The 17242-nt window shown below is 33.6% G+C and overlaps 1 long non-coding RNA gene across 1 annotated transcript; it reads right to left on the bottom strand.

Moving 5' to 3' along the window:
• Positions 1 to 2504: 2504 nt before the first annotated feature.
• Positions 2505 to 17021, bottom strand: LOC113953857. The gene is made up of 3 exons (XR_003530043.1): positions 16904 to 17021; positions 16531 to 16608; positions 2505 to 3095 (listed from the first exon to the last, which is right to left on the bottom strand). It is a non-coding gene; the product is annotated as an uncharacterized LOC113953857 (long non-coding RNA).
• Positions 17022 to 17242: the final 221 nt, after the last annotated feature.

Here is a 17242-nt window from a genome sequence, read left to right as displayed (position 1 = left end):
ACATAAAGGACAGAAGCCTTTTTTATAAGAGCATACAGAGGACTGATGGAAAGAGGAGTTACAGATCTCGCAGCTTATAATGCTGATCTGCAGACCCATGGTCTTAGAGGCAGACCCCTCCTTTGACTCAGAAATATAACTGGATAACATTTAAAACAAAAGTTCTGAGAGATTTGACTACTCTGTTCTTCTCCATTTCAGAAGAACCAGGAGGCACAAAGGCATGATACTTATTTTGAACTTTACACTTCTGTAAGAGTGGAAACATACTTAAAAATTGATTTTCCCATTATAGGTAAATATTTTCTCTCTTAGTCCATCTAATACATGTTTAGTTTGTGATATTTTTAGAAGGCAAAGGCTGTAAATTTGTGGGTAGTATTTAGTTGTTTTTTTGTTCCTCCAAAAAAAAAAAAAAAAAGTGTTTTAGTGTTTAATTTGGGTATTCATTTCTTCCCAGATCTCATGAGCTGGCACCTTGTTGTAAATCACAATAAAGCAGAAACATCTCAGAAGAGATTCTACAAGTATAGTCTACCTGTTTGATGTAGAACCCTGAAGGTTAATAGAGGCACCATAATTCTCACAAACGTTCCTGGTGTCTCATCCACTGTGAATTCAGTTGCTTATGCGATATCAGGGCTCCATACATTCAAGTGACTGAAAAATGTACTGGGTAGGATTACAATTCCGAAACACACCTATGTGTTTATGTGGCATATTTGCATTTCAGGTTTTATATGAAATTGTGAAATAACTTCTGATCTATTTATGTAGGTATGACAGAACTTTTAAAGAAGAAGGAAATTATTATTCCTGCTGGGCATAGCTTCTACACAATTTTTCATTAACTTCCTTGGCTGCTAAGAGCCCAATTTTAGATCAAAGGATATTTTTGGGGAAATCAGATATCTCTCCTCTTTTTCTAATAATTTATAATTAACAGATAAAATTGATAACTTTATTTCCAAGTCTCCCAGCATCCCCAGCTAACAACATGGTTTCAAAACTAAATATTCTAATTAATAGATCTTAATTTTCCCAGATAATTTGATTTTTCTTTAAGCAACAATCATATGGTGAGAATCTCTTTGCATCAAACTCTTTTTCTCCAGTCTGAAAATTATAAAACAATTTATGTTCTAATCACTGCTTTTTCTGTTTGGTTCAACTGTTAATTTATTCTGTAAGTTATAGGACTTCTAATTAATCTGGAAGATTCTATGACTATTTAGAATGCAGGGTGAGCTAAGCTTCATTTGAAAAAGAAATCTAATTATTTTCTTAAATCCTGAATTTGCAAGTAAAAGATTGTATGAAGAACTGAAATGAAAGTTCATGCTAAAATATGAACACTGGTTGTGACATACTGCAGCTACCCTAACTTAAAGAAGACCTTCAAAATCAGAATGTTTTAAAGTTATCAAAAAAAAGTCTTAGAGGAGCTAGAAATGCACTGGAGAATACACTGAGAAGTTCGGGACAGGCAACAGAGAGAGGTAGATAAAAGATAGGGCTTTAAACAAATATAATGGAAACACAAGAAAGATTTATTATTAAAAGAAGAGATAGGAAAAAAAAAACTCTAAAACAGATAAAGAAAACTGTGTTGCTGGATTTTTTTAATGCATCTTGTTAGACATCTGTTTTTAGGTGTGAATTCTTTCTCATGCATTTTAAACACTCGCCATGGTGTTTCATTCCAATAAGTGAATGTGTGGACTTTATTTTGCTTTCCTAGGGAAGTAAATCTATTTACTTAATCCAACACATAACTAATTTTACTTCTGATAAAGAAATAGAAAACCTATAACAATTTTTAAATACTGAAAATTTAATTGACCTAATTTGGATATTAGGAAATTATTTTGTAAAGCACATTTGGAGGGTGGAAGAAAAAATAAATTAACTTTCCTAAGGAATTTTTTACTTGTTTCTAGATAGCAGAAAATTTTAAAATTTGCACTTCAGATGTCATCGATTTTCTCTTTTGATGTATTTAGAGTTATATAAACCCCAGTTATTTCTAAAATTTTAAAGAGGAATTAGTTGTTTTAATAGGACAAAGTGTCTAGGAGTCTTTTGAATTGACAAAACTTCATCTAACATTGCTGTCTAAGAGATCATATAAATTTGATTCTATGTTTAAGTTAAGCTTATTCATCAATTATTGGGCTTGACTGTACATTCAGTGAAGTCATAGGTAAAGTCATTACCTTAAAAAAACCCTTATTTTTTTAATTGCTTTGGGCTGTATTTACTGAGCTCCTGCCAAGATACTGACATAGATCCCACTCAAACAAGAGTTTAAGTCTGTGCTTAAGTCTAAGCACATACTTTTATCTAATTAAAATTCTAGATGGATGTGGCAGACTTCCAGCCTTCAGTCTTAATACAGTTGGAACTCACAATTGGATCAGAAGGAATTATGCTTTCAGTAAGAAAAATATCAGTCCTGAGGGATGGGGGTTTGATGTTATCCTAGAAACAAAGGAGAAGAAAAAGTCCAATCATGTATTCTGAAATCCTGTCTATATTGCACTCAGCAATCATTTGATACCTTCAGTGAAAAAAGAACATCTTCCCTTTTGTAATAAGAATCTGTTACAGAAGGATTCTGGAACGGAGCTGTTACATACTACAGAATCCATAAGACCCAAAGTATCATGAAAGTGGTATCAATGGATGCCAGTCATTTTCTCTCACATAAATACTTCCAAAGACCAACGAGATATTTCTCAGAAGTTTCTTTGTTTCTTAGTGATTTCCTTGCATAATTTTCATTTTTCTTTCAGAGAATACAGATCTTATTTTTCATTCTGAATTCTAATGAACGTATGGTTGACTGAGAGATAGTGCATATTCTGATCTTTTATAATCACCAATAAAAGTGGAAATAATATTTTTAGATGACTTAGTATTTAGGTTACCCCTACGTGCTAGATCAGTTGTCCTTAACACACCATTTGAAATGAGAGTCTGTCATGAAATAGTGCTGAATACCAAAGAAGACTTCAAGATTTTCTCAGTTCTATGCTGCTCTGATACTTGTATCCATGTAAGCCTGGATAATCCACCTGCATATTCATCCCTTCCTGTGAAAGGTAAGAGGCATTATTAACAAGGATTGGGTTATGACATTGTTTTACAAAATACCACATAAGAATAATTCTCTGTTTCAAATTTAAGAATTTCAAAGTATGGTAAAACTGTAAATAAGAATTGAGATGGTAGCCAGCACTGTTGTATGGCTTTGTCCTAAATTCACATGAGTATGCCACAACTGGGTACATGTGTTTTATTTCTGTTATAAGAGTTATTAAAAGAGGCTTTTGGTCAGTAAACAGTAATGTAGCAACGTCATCCAGCAGAAAACTTTAATGAAATTTTGCTTAGTGCTAGGCAGAAAATACAATTCCTTACAATAAATATCTTACAACTTTCTCTGTCCCTTTAATGACACCTAATAAAGATAACATCAAGTATTGGTAGCTATTCAGTAGAATAAAAATCCCAGAAAGTATTCACTGTAGAAACTAAAAGTCTCATATAAACTTCAATGACTTAATGAGAAGAACCTATTTCGAAGGGTGGGTCAGCATTACAGCTCTGAGAAAACATTGTCTTATTCTGGAATAGTAGAATTTTGATTCCTGAATGTTGGGGAATCAGCTTCTCCTAAATTTAATTTAATTTTTGTTGGTTTTCTGATGGTTCGATGTGATTTTAAGATAAATAATTTCAAGCCTATAAGGGCACAAATAAAATGTTTTTTGATGTTTGATAGAATATTTTTCTTGTCAGCAGAAAAATTATCATGATGAAAAGTAAATAAAATGACTGATATGTTTAAACTAGTCTTTGTACAAATAATATTGTTTTATCACAAGTCAAAGTATTACTGTAGTTCTGTACCTTTTTTTTTCTTTTACATGAGATTATATAACACTGACAAAGCAGTTTAATTTATAAATTCTGGTTGGAATCTGGTATTTAGAGGTGGGCTTTATTAAATGGTTGTAATTTTAATGTTTCATATTTCAAGCTCTTATTTGCCTTCTAAGCTTTCAAAATTGAATTATTTGAAAAGTGCTATTGATGTCAAATAGCAAGTTTAACTCTACCTAATCATGCATAGACATAAAAAAAACTTAACTATGAGATAAAATAAGAAAACTTACCAGTTAAGAAAAAATAAAAAAGCAAAGTAAAATGAAGATTTAAAGTCACTGTCTGGAAATGGAAAGGAACAGAGAAACCCATAATGTGTTACCAATCTATAAATAAGCAATTAAATTTATTGGCTATAGCAGAAGAACTTACATGTTCACTCTTGTGAATACAGGCTACACAGTCTGGCCTTGAAAGACTACTTCTGAATAAAGAATCCAGTAACATAAAGCAGTATTGATTTGCAAGATAAAAAGAATTAAACTTTGAATGAACTTTAGGGACTCTTTTTTTTTTTCCAAACAGTGGCAGTTTTGTACCAGTTATGCATCCAGGGGAAAAAAAAAAAAAAAAAAAAAAGCAAACATTTTTGGTGATGAAGATCATCATGGAGAGAAAACTTTTCTTTTATAAAGTATTATTTTTAACAGTTATTTTGAAATCCACCTCCTTGTTGCCCCATCCTATCTTTGACCTTGTCAGTTTTAATAGGTTTTAACTTTTATTCAACTGTCACATTCTTGCTATCATCTTCCTTACTAAAAAAGTTACCATCTGTCTGAACCAACAATATTTTCATTGTTAAGGCATCTTCTCCCGCAACATATGTCTTCAATTTCTAATATGAATCAGAATTCTTGGAGAATGTTGTCAACGATCATGCCACCAATCTGATTGAATCAGCCTTGACATTTTGCCAATTAAACTGTGCACTTTAAAGAAAATTATAAATAGTACTTGCTTTGTTACAAAGTTCAGTATGGCTCACTAGGATAATGAAACATAGAATTTCCTATATTTTTTGGGAGAGTAATGTAATAACAAGAATTTCAGTTTTGTGGTCCAATTAATAAATTACTTTTGTAGTAGTTTACTTCTATGTAGTAGCATTTTTTTTTAAAAAAATAGATATTTTTAGAGGATTTTTTAATATCTAAATTATCAAGTGAATTAAATTAATAAAACATACATTTGCATAATTCTGGAAGCATGACATAGTATAAAAAAAATGTTCAGGTCATGGAATCTATGACAAATTATGATGTTGTCTACTTCTTGCACTCTAATTCTTGATTCTAAAGTATTCAGTGTATTATTACATTCACAGACATGATAATTTGACATTTTTTCCTCACTAACAGAATTTCAAAATATATATTGCCATTAGAAAACAAAAACTTTTAAGGACTTGAGAGGAAATGGAAGAGAACAGAAGGTTCAAACATGGATGGAAAGAGTCTTTATTAAGATTTACTTCTGAGAATAGTTTTCAGGAATACTGGTTTCAGCTGGAAGAAATTAGGAACCCTTGGAGCCTTCAGTATTACTGCCTATATATAGCATATCCTGTACTGGGTTTTTTTTGTAGATCTTTGAACAGTTTAGTCCTGCAAGATACTGTATGTCTTGTCTCCTCCATATGAAAAATTTTCAAATAAAGCTAGTTGAACATTTTCCAGCAGAGGTATTCTTCAGTGTAAAATTATATTTTGACCACACAGATTTCTTCTTAAGAAAAAAATCTGCTTTTCAGAATATTTCTTTGGGAGTTTTTGTCTTAAAAACTAGGTAGTCCAATCTTAATAAATCTCAAATGCCAAAGAAAAGGTAAAATATTATTGCTTAATAACTCTGGGTTTGGTTTTTTGTTTTTTTTTTTTCAGTTTTCATGTATAGTTACATCATATGTAACTGCATATGTATGTGACATTACATATATATGCTACACCACATGTAGACATCGCATTGTCTGGATGTGCATGCAGCGGGATGCCAGATTCAACGTGCTCCCCTTAGTATACAGAAAGAAATATAAAAGGACTTTACTCACACTAAAACCCTGAATTTCTTCATGTGAAGTGTTAATTGTTGCCAAAAGCTAATCCAATCTTCTTCACTCAGAGTGGGAAAGAAGAACTATTGCTCTAGGCAGCTGGGAATTTCTCTGTGAAGCTCTCCACCAGATGAACAGCAGATCTGAGACAACTGACTTCATGAAGCTATTCTTCTTTAAATCTGAGTTCTGTTCTCCTCCCGTTTTTTAAGCTGCTTTGGACAGTTCTGTTACCTATTCTGTGTATTTCAATAAGGAGTAGGTGGGGCTGCTGGTTTTGCATTTATGAAGGAGTAATTTGCCTGCAGAAAGGGTAAACATCACTGACTATGCAGCAAAGTTCCTATGTACACCCCCTGGGAATGAACTCATATCTTTGCAGAATACATGCATATATATTTGCAATGGGGAAGCCTTGAGTAGGGCCATGGAAAAACACCACAAAATTATCTTATATTTCCAACAGTAAATGCAGTTGTGTTACTGAGTCATAGTTCCTTTCATGAGATAGAGCAGTAGACTTGACCTACCTATCACACAAAGCCTCAGTTTATCTCTAAGCTGTAATTTTCTTACATTACTAAAACCCTTGTACAATGCTCTGGGCATAGAAGTGGCATAGTATTTAATAATAACTGAAGGGTGATTGTAATTCTTCTACATATACACACAATGATTTTCAATAAATGTAAACAGCTAAAATTGAAAAACGAAAAGAAAGAAATTACAAACATAGGAAAAAATAAGTCACAATTATAGAGCAAAAGATGACAGAGAATATACTTTTAATTCCACTTGGCAGGGAGAGATTGGCCTTTGATTTCTGTAGCTGGGACATAGAATATCTGTATTTCATGAGAAAGTAAAAGCTTGTGTCCATGACCAGCGTAATGAGTATTTGTTAAGGTCTCACATTTCTAAAATCTGAGTCTCATTTATTTTAAGACTGTACTAATTTTAGGAGAACTATCAAGCAAAGGCACATTTTTAAAACCCAACAGCAGTTTACATGAGGAACCTTTATTTCTTGTGTCAGTATTTACCTAAAATGAGATTATTGACAATCATTATTATGTTCTTTCTTGCCTTTTAAAAAAGACACTAAAAAAGAAAAAAGAATTACAGCAGATAAGATACTTTATTTCATGGTGAGAATAACAACCAAGTTGAGACTTATGTAGAATGAAATTTGTATTCCAGTCAATGTTCATGTGTATAATCAAGTACTGTGTGCAGTTAAATGAGTCTGTTGTCTTGCTGTAATGAGTATCTACATCCATCCTAACAGTTAATGAGGAATAAATGACTTATTATCAATGAATGGCAGTATCTAAATAGCTTTGCTACAAAAACAGAATATTAATATGTGTAGCTAAAATAGATCTTAAATGATAATGGACTTATTCAGACTATTAATTATTTTAAAAACCTCTAGTAAGGTTTACTGCTTCTGGATGGAATTGGAGCTCAACAGGTTCAAGTGCCCTTACATGTTTGCAGACAGAGTTAACAAATGACCCTTTAAAATTGTGTCTTAGAGCTAAATGGAAAAAGGGTTTTTATGAAATACATGTGCTACCATGAAAAATCAGACTGCAGATCTCTGTAGTTCAGTATTTTATTCCCACCAGAAATTAGGCCTACTCACTTCAGTGGAAGCAGCAGGAACTGTCTCTATAGCTGACCTTGCATTTTAACTGACTCACCTCCTCATGATCAACTGAGGGCGAGCCTGTGCCGTGAGGTATAAAGGTGATGCCTTTTACTATCATTTTTTTAAAAAAACAATGTTTTCTAGTACAGTGAAAAGATCTCATTGTCACATAAATGTCAAATTAATTTCTTAGCTCTTGGTCTCAGTGATACCATGTTCAGATCATGAAAATACAACTACTGCAGAAATTTGGCTTGTTCAATTATTCCTGGTATTGAGTAAATGCAGTGACCTCGTATCTACGTAGACTAACAAATTCTCGATGGAGAATTAATTGTGGAATTTCTTTTAATTCTTCCCAGTTTTAGCCAAGTTCTCAGCTATTATTTATATCTAGGAAGCTATTCCCAGAGCTTGTCTTGATTCAGGAAAATTAAGTATCTCAGATAGCCTTAGTAAAACAGTGGAACACTAAGCAAGTTTTGATTACATTTATATCTGATGTCACAAAGCTCATATAAAACGGCCTAGATTTACTAATCTCCAGGTCACAAATATAGGCATTTTTACTTTCAGAGCCTACCAAGTTCAGGAAATGAATATGGGTATAAAAAAAAAAAAAGAAATTGCGGTGAGAATCATTATTATAGTTATTTTTAATGGAATTTCCCTTTTTTCTTAGGTATTTTGCAAGCAGTATATATTTAAACTGTGATTCTAGAAGAAAAGAAACTCCAATCTGATGCTCGAAGGGAATTTTTTTTACGATACAACACAAGAAAAATATTAAACTTCACTGTAAATTCATATGAGTACACAGGTCAAAAATTCTCATGTAAATTTTTATGTAACAAACATCACTCTTTCTAATCTGATCTAAACACACAATAATATGTATCTATGCAGCTAATCAATGAGTGTTACGCTGGACTTAAAAGTATCTATATTTAAATTTCAAATAATAAAGGTTTCCAAACTAACTAGTTGCCATGAGAGATTTTCAGACAGCTTTCAGGCAATTTCCAGAATAATTTTTTTGTTATACATCTTTTTCTGATTCAGAGAAAATCTGAAACAAAAATAATCTAAGAAAATGAAAAAGTATGCATAGAAAAGAATCAGAAATATATTGTCTCCCTCTATGTATTCTTCCATTCATTCATTTCAGCTGAAATTCAATCTTCTTAATACTATGTTGTTTTAAGAAAGGCCCGTTTGCAGATATTATACAGACAAATCGCAGAGACTGACCTGAAGTCTAAACCGAGGTCATCTAAAACTGTGGACATTAACATTTAGCTCAACTCTGTGTTCAGTTTGGTGTCTGTTATAGAAAAAAAAGTATCTCTGTTACTGACTTTTACAGTCCATTCAAAGAGATGCATAGCAGACTTCCAGTACCTAAAGGGGGTCTACAAGGAAAGCTGAAGACAGGCTTTTTACAAGAGTTTATAATGATAGAATAAGGGATTATGGTTTTAAACTGAAAGAGGGTAGATTTAGATTAGATATTAGTAAGAAATTTTTCACCAGGAGAGTGGTGAGACACTGGAACAGGTACCCCATAGAAGTTGTGGGTAGCCCATCCCTGGAAGTGTTCAAGGCCAGGTTGAATCAGTCATCAAGCAACCTGTTCTACTCAAAGGTGTCCCTGTCAGGGTTGGAACTAGATGTTCTTTAAGGTCCCTTCCAACCCAAAACATTCTATGATTCCATGACCCTGCCTTTCTGTGACACGTTTTGGTATCTAGTTTCCGCCTTAAATGAGCTAAAAAAACCCTGGTATTTCTACTTCAAAGTACTTGATGACTTATATACCATTAACAAGCCACTGAAGCGAATTAAATACATCTAGACACCTAATGTCAAGATATTTGAGCAATTTCTATTACATCCAAAATGTCTTTATGGATTTAAAGGAAATACCTGATGTGTAAAGCCAGTAATTTATTAGTGTAATTGAAATATTAACAGTCTAATTGAAGACTTATTAATACGAAAAAGAGATATTAAATAAAAATGGATATGTTGATCTATAAATTTATGCATACTCATTTAAATATTCGTAATATAAGTCTTAAAAGAAAATACAGTTCATAATAACATACTACTAGACTAAGGACTTTGGTTTTCAGATCTTAAAGATGAACACTTTGCTACAGGATGTGCAGACATCAAATCTTTTCTAAGAAACTTCAGCAACATATGCTTCATACCTTCTTCCCTAGACATTTTTCAAAGTTTGAAATTAAACCTGAATCGCAGGCACAACTGGCAAACAATTTGAATTTATGTAATAAATCAGTCAAATACTAACAAATTTGTAATTCAGAAGACACAACCTGTTCAGTAAGAAAGACATCTCCTTTGATATGTTACACTGGTACTTATGCAAGGTTTTCTTTGAAATACCAAAGATTAATGCATTTGTCATAAAAGAAAATGAGAATTTAAATATGTTTTATGAGATCATGCAATAAAATATTTGGAATCACAAAGTCAAAGTTTGTTCTCTTGCATGCACCAGACACTGAATGCTTTCTTAAAATGATGTGTTATTTGTTCAGGAATAGCATGAAAAAATGCTTCAAAAATACCAAAAAGACTTCTCTTCTGGCCTGTGTAAACAAAAATACAAGAATTTTCAAGATAAAACAAGCAGTGGAAGCATTGATGAGTCTGATTTATACTAAGAAACAAAAAAAAGGGTTGGTACTAGAATAGTGGGAGCACCTTCTAATGTAAGAAGCATTGGTTATGCTGTAGTGAATCAGATTCAGATTTTAGAAGGTATTGGTTTGATGTTAGGAGTAAACAAATCAAAAATGTTTGAAATGTTTGAAATTTTCCAAATTTCCCACATCCTAAATTGTCTTTATACCTAGTGTTCATGAGACTGAAAAGGTACCTTACCATGCTAGCAGCAGAAAATATCACACTCAAAACAAACTACAAGTGCAGCTGTGCTGTGACTGCAACCTGAAAGCAATTTTCAGGGGAAGTGTTAAAGAGTATTACATAAAAAGTGGTTTAAGAGTAAAGATATGATTTATGTTCATTTAAGTAAGAGAAATAATATGCAGAGTTAGTTTTGGTATATGAAGTGTTCAAGATTCTGTGTCCATTTGTTAGTTGTAGATAAAATATACTGCTAAAGTTTCCTGGATAAAGTTGCCTTGATAGTGCTGAAACATTAGGGAGAAAACCTTTTGTTCGTATCTTTGTTATTTAAGATTAATAAAGTTATTTTATTTATGATTTATAGTAACACTAGGGAGTCTAACCTTTTTTCTAAAGTAAAGATATAAATCCTTTTTTTTTTGTTATTTTTATGATGAAATGAATTTTAAAGTTTCATTTTAGTATCTGGTTGTCAGTTACTATCCATCAGTTATTCTTTTACACTTTATTATAAAAAGGTTTTCCCTGGTGCACTCTATTTCATAGCTTTTTCAAAGAAATCTCATGAAAAGTGTGAAAGTATTCAATGAGCCATACATGCCCACATAAAGTTAAATATACTTTTTATCTCTGTTGCATATTTATTTTATGCAGTATGTCACTTGATTTGCAGTGAGTTGGAAATTTGAGTGTTGCTTTTCATATCAAGTCACACATTAAAATTATTATCTGGTAGCTAGAACTATTCTACTGTCATTGAAGCCATCCCCAACCCCTTTAATTTTGCATGTTTCTACTGTGGAAAGCAGTCTTCAGGCATACTTTGTAAATACAGAGCAATAGGTTTGGCATCAATACAGTTATTCACACCTTCTCTAGCAAACCAGAACACATAATTAATTAATTAATTAATTTGTGTTTCATTGATAGAGTACATTAATTTCCTAAATTGTTGCAGGGCTGAGCACTATCATTACAATTGTCAATTGATAACTTACTTGTAAAAAACTGAAGTCATTAAGATATTTTATGAGTAAGATTCTTGGGTAGCTAGTATATATTTGTTCATGGAAGTACAGTGAGTTCTGTGTTTTACAGGCAGATGGATGATAAACTGTTGGTCAAATAGCTCACAATATATAGCATAAACTTTACTGAATTATGCTATGTAATTTTGAGTCTCCCATAGTACTCTTAGAGAGGACATTGACTTAAAGAGAAGAAAAAAAGAGGGACACATTACCAGATGGGAACAGAGAAAACTTTAAAAAGTTTTTGTTTTTTAAAGGAAGACAAAGGAAGTTGTAATCCTAAGAGTAAATTTTCTTAAGGACTTCATTGTGGTAGAATATTAAGCTAATGATTACCAGTGAAGAAAACCTTGAAGCAAGTGAACTGCTTTCAAAAATTGGATTTACATGTATACAAAAAAATGTTCTCATGTAAAAAACTATCTGAAATAAAATAAATAAACTACTTCTGAAATTTGTAAGAAGAAAATAATGTTAGCAGTGTGCATGGAATCAGGATTCCAGCACAATCTTCTTTAACTCTTTTCCTTGTGACTAGGGCACAAAAAATGAGAGCAAAAATGATTGTTTCAGAAATTCTTTTGATTCTGACAATCTGGAAAACTACAAAAACCTGTTTTTTAACCAGACATTCCAGAGGCTGTTGTTTCTGATCTATGTTTAAGAGAAACCTAACTTCTGATAAAATTAAATAAGGGTTATTTCCAAGTAGCTCTATCGTGATATAAAAACATGAATTTCTATTTCTTACAGCTGAGAAACTGACTTGCAAGCTCAGCATTCCAATCCCAAAAACTCACAGCATGTGGCACCAAGCAGCATATCAGTTTGAGACAAAAGATCAGTTTTGCTTCATTTCTTAATGTGTAAATATAGTCTTGACTCTTTCTTTGAAGTGAATAAAAAAGTATTTTATTTGGAGTTAAATATTTTGATTTTCAAATTTTCTTCTTTTCAGGGAAGTTTGACACAATGTCAAAGTAGCAGTTGTGTTTTTTTCATAAATAACTATTCAAAATACTTCCAACAGAATTTGATTCTTTATTTAAACTAGGGCAGTTCATTTCAACTTGGTGAGGCAGGCCTATGTCTATAAAACCATACCATGTAAATGAGGAAAGCATGTCCAAGTGGTTTTTTTTAGTCTATTTCTGAATTAAAAAAACATGTTAAATGAACCTGTGATGAGACCTTGAGCCAGTCAGAATGTCTTAGTAAGTCTAACATTGCTTGAAGCAAATATAACAGAAGCCACATGAAATCTTGCATACTATTAAGTTAATAAAAGACAGAATCAAAACTAAAGATAAGTAGAACATACCTGCTAAGGTACACGATAAAAACATAAGTAAAAAAGAAACCTCCCAGTCCCTTCTGTCCTTAAAGGACTGTCTCTCCTCCAGCCTAGTTCTTGGTGCCTATGACAAGAAACTTTCTCACTGACACCCTTGAGTCTTGCCTACATTTCTACTTCTTGCTTCTCCCCAGAGAGATCATAGGAATTTTTACTGCTTGTTTGGGTTACTTACTTTTTTAGTCTCCCCATGGCACTTATCCAGCAGGAGCCTTGTTCAGCTGACTATGCTTTCTAAGATGGAATAACATGTTCGTGATAGGAATCAAGGTACAAGGTCAAGGCAGTCATCTCACCCAGTTCCAGACTACTGGCAGCAAATAGCACAGGCTAATCAACAACAGACACTATTAATCATATTTTGGCACTATATGCAAACATATATTGCAATGGATTTTGTTTTAAGAATTTATTATTTTCAAAATTAAACTTAATGTTGTCTATACTGCAAAAGGAAGAAAATAAGTGATAGTTAAAGTAGTCATAGATGTTCAGCTTCATCCGTCTCACAGATCTTCCATGACTGAGTAATCTGAGCATGTAGTTACCTTGATTTGATAACTCACTGTTTACAACTTTACTCTTTACCTCATACTCCATCAGACTATTGGGTCTATCCTCAACATAAAATGACCTGGTGCATTGTATTGGTAAATATGTACACTACCACATCTTCTGCTCAGTTACTAGATAATAATAAGGTAAATATTGATATCTAATTTCACCAGTTCTCAGAGTCTTTATATAAATGTCTAACATATCATTTAGTCATCTGCAAGCATCACCTCTCCAATTCTGATGACTTTTTTCATTAAAAACTCCCCCCAAAAAATAAACCAAAAAACCCCCACTAAATAAATCTTAGCATTAAAGTAAAGTTTGTTGCTTTTATAAGTACATTAACATTAAATAACCTAACATGTAAGATAGAAACAAGCATCACCATTAGGAAAGCTGTAATAGTGGTAGCTTGTGTAATTTGACAAGAAATTATAATTCTTTTTTATAAAAAATACATGACCAATGACCTAGATGATTGCAGAGTATGCTATAGATCATTCACAAACTGGACAATTATGGAAATATCTAATCATTTGGGATTGAAAATCATGTCTAAAAAGAACATTTCAGTGAATCCTGGGAAATGCATCTAATCAGTCTGAAGGATATTTTAGAGGATGTTCCTCTTATGACCAAATGAAGGGGAGTGGATCTTCTTTCTTTTTACTTTCAGAGATGTTTAACTCTCAGCACTTCAGGGAAAATTCTTACATATTTTACAATTGAATTTTTGTCTATATAACTCAAAACCTATTAGAAATTAAGTTTAAGTTAGAAATATGTAATGAGGATACACAACATTTTTTGGGTCTCACTCATGCCTCCTTGTAGTGGTTTGAACCTTGTTTTCCCCCAGAGGCTCAAAAGTGGTAACCCCCAGGGGTGCAAACCCCTGGAAGTTTTGAAGTTCTGCCCAATGAGCGCTCCTGCAGAAATGTAAACATATCACAAGCACCGGAAGAGTTGTAGTTGGGTTGTTAGAGAAGTAACCATTGTTGTAGGAGCCACGAGGAAAGGGGTCCGGAGCCCCTCGGGGCCTCTGGGGCCCCCCAGCCCCAGTTGAGGGCTACAGGGACCTGGAACAGCATAAAGCTTTATGTAGTTGTGAGCTGGGAGATGTTTTCTCCAAACTGGGCAACGGCCGGAGAAAAGCAGCAGCCAAGCTGGCACTGACCAGAGAAGCGGTGGCAGAGAGCCAGAAGAGATAAGATGGAGCAACAGAGACATGCAGCACCGCAGAGAAGACACCTGGAAGGAGAGTTGAGGAGAAGAGAGTCTGCAGCAGAGCTTCGGAGTTCTGGGGGTAGGAACTGTACCAAACCCCTAAAACTCCTTTGAGACCTCCTGGAAAGGAGGAAGATGATGGACTCTTACTTGAAAGAGCCTTGAAGTGCAGCATGCACTGCAGAGAGGAACTGAGAAGCTCAAAGGCGTCCTGAAGCTGGACCAGGACGGAGAAGGAATGCGGGGGGGGGGTGGTTGACCTTGACCCCCCTCGCTGCTGCTGCTAAGCTAGCAGCCTTGAGACAGAGCACGGAGCTCTGCAAAGGGGAATTTGAATCCCCTGAGGAAGGGACTTTCACGAAGATGCCCCTGCATTTCATGATATACCTGTGGTGACGTGAGTCTGGTCCCTGCTCACAGTCCACAGGTGAGGCTTTCGCTTGGACCGAAGGAGAGCTGAGGGGTTTGGAGACCCCCTTGTGTGTATTGAACAGAGATCCAGCTACAACAATCCAGTTACTGTTGCATGCATGAGATGAGAAGACCTGCTGCCTTAGAAGAAGCTGCTGCCCTGAGAGACTGGAAGGGATCTGTCCTTCTTTCCCTCCTGGACTTTTATTTGGAGGGGAGAAGAGATCTGATCCATTGTAAATACAATATGTCATGGTAGAGATAGTTGTGATTTTGTGTATAATGTGTTATAGTATTTATTTGTACAGTCATTGTAATATATTCCCTTTCCCCCATTCTGAGTCTGGTTGTGTTTTGTCTGGAAAAACCCATCTCACATTAGGTTGAGATGTGGGAGGGGGGATGGAACTATAGAATTAGATTTTGGAGCTATCTCAAACCATGACACTCCTAAACATGCAGATGTCAGCATTGCTTATCTGTCTTGTTTAACTGTTAAAGAGGAGCACAAATGATAAAGAAATATCAGACACGACATTTGCACAGGGAAGGTCAGTCAAAGTGCATCTGGTCACCAAGTCACATGAATTCTTTCTATGTTCTACTGGGATCAGATTTACAGATAGCAAAAGATATCTGTCTGCTTACATGTTCTAATCAATCCCTTCTTTTCATAAAATAAAGATCTGAAGAAAAAAATAATTTTTTCTTTTTTTTTTCTGAAACTCTTTACGGAAACAGTAAGTAGTTGAGAAATATGCCATTGCTAATAATTCAAATTGTTTATTAGATATAGTAGAACGTAAACAATAGTTGCATTGTATGATTTTTTCCCCCTTTAACCACTTATGTATAGTCAAATTACTTTTTCGTAATATGGTGAAGTAGAATAGTTGAATGGTCTGCTATAAATATGAAGATCAGAACTGATTTAATCGGTGTTGCAGTTAGTGTTTTTTCTTTACATTTTTCTTTGTTTCATCTTGATTGTTTACTAGTGTTATTGTAAGTAAAACAAAAAGATAAATGATAATAACAGCATATACATGCAAAGGAAACAAAACAAAACAGGAAAGAACAACGTCAAATAAATTTAAATAGATTGAAACTTAAATTTATCCTGTGAGGGCTGAAGGAACAGGATTCACAGTGTAAATCGGAACTTATCTTCAGGGTTATTGGAAAATTCATGTACATGTTGTGAGTAAGTTGGTCCAATTTCATTTATTTTGGCCTGTTATCTTTATAAAACCCATTGAAACCCTTCCTATGAATGCCATTTCATTATTTTATGTTTCAGTATGGATAATTTTCAGGTACTTTACACGAAAGATGTTTTATGGAAATAAAGTGACTTGAATTTATCATGGAAGAGTAGGGGAAAACTTACCTTTCAAATGATTTGGATTTTTCCCATTAGAATGTAATAACAGCTGGTTTTCAATGTTCTGATGCTTCCTAGTATGTGCTGCCAAAAAAAAAAATAAAAAGGAAATGCAAATCATAAACAAAAATGTTTGTTTCTTCTATTATGTTCCTTTTATAGCATCTTCTTTTTACTTTATTTCTACCCAGTCATTTCTAGATGCTGTTTATGAACGAAGTGTATATTTAATGTACACCTATTGCAGAGGAATTAACAGCTAATATTAGAGAGACGCATGAAGACGAATGGAATGTTAATCAAACTTGTATACCATGTGCAAGTTCTTTATAATTTTTCAGTTTTAACAGCTTTATTTCAAACAATGTTTCAAACTTACTATCTCTGTCTCTCAAGGTTCTGCTATGCTTTGGGGCTTTTGAGTATTTTTTTGGAGGAAAGGGAATTTTTTTCTTTTGTAAAAGAACCTGGAGCTAATGGTCTTCTGTTATGCCTCACGCTTTCGTAACTTCCAGTTAATCATTAATCCTTGAATAGTGGTCTGAACTTTGGTCATTATTACTTAAAAAGTCACAAAGAATGTTAATGAAATCTAATAAACATCTAGATTGCCCCCAGAAATCATGGCTCCTAGAATAAATAGAGAATAGTGCTTGACAGTCTACAGTAATTCATATTTATGAATGAAAAAGAGTAAAGTAGTCTGCCTACATGATTC

This window comes from Corapipo altera, unplaced genomic scaffold, assembly GCF_003945725.1.
Source record: "Corapipo altera isolate COAL_440 unplaced genomic scaffold, ASM394572v1 66, whole genome shotgun sequence".
NCBI lineage: Eukaryota > Metazoa > Chordata > Aves > Passeriformes > Pipridae > Corapipo > Corapipo altera.
The sequence above is the reverse complement of the archived record's forward strand: the minus strand, read 5'-3'. Positions and strand labels throughout refer to the sequence as shown.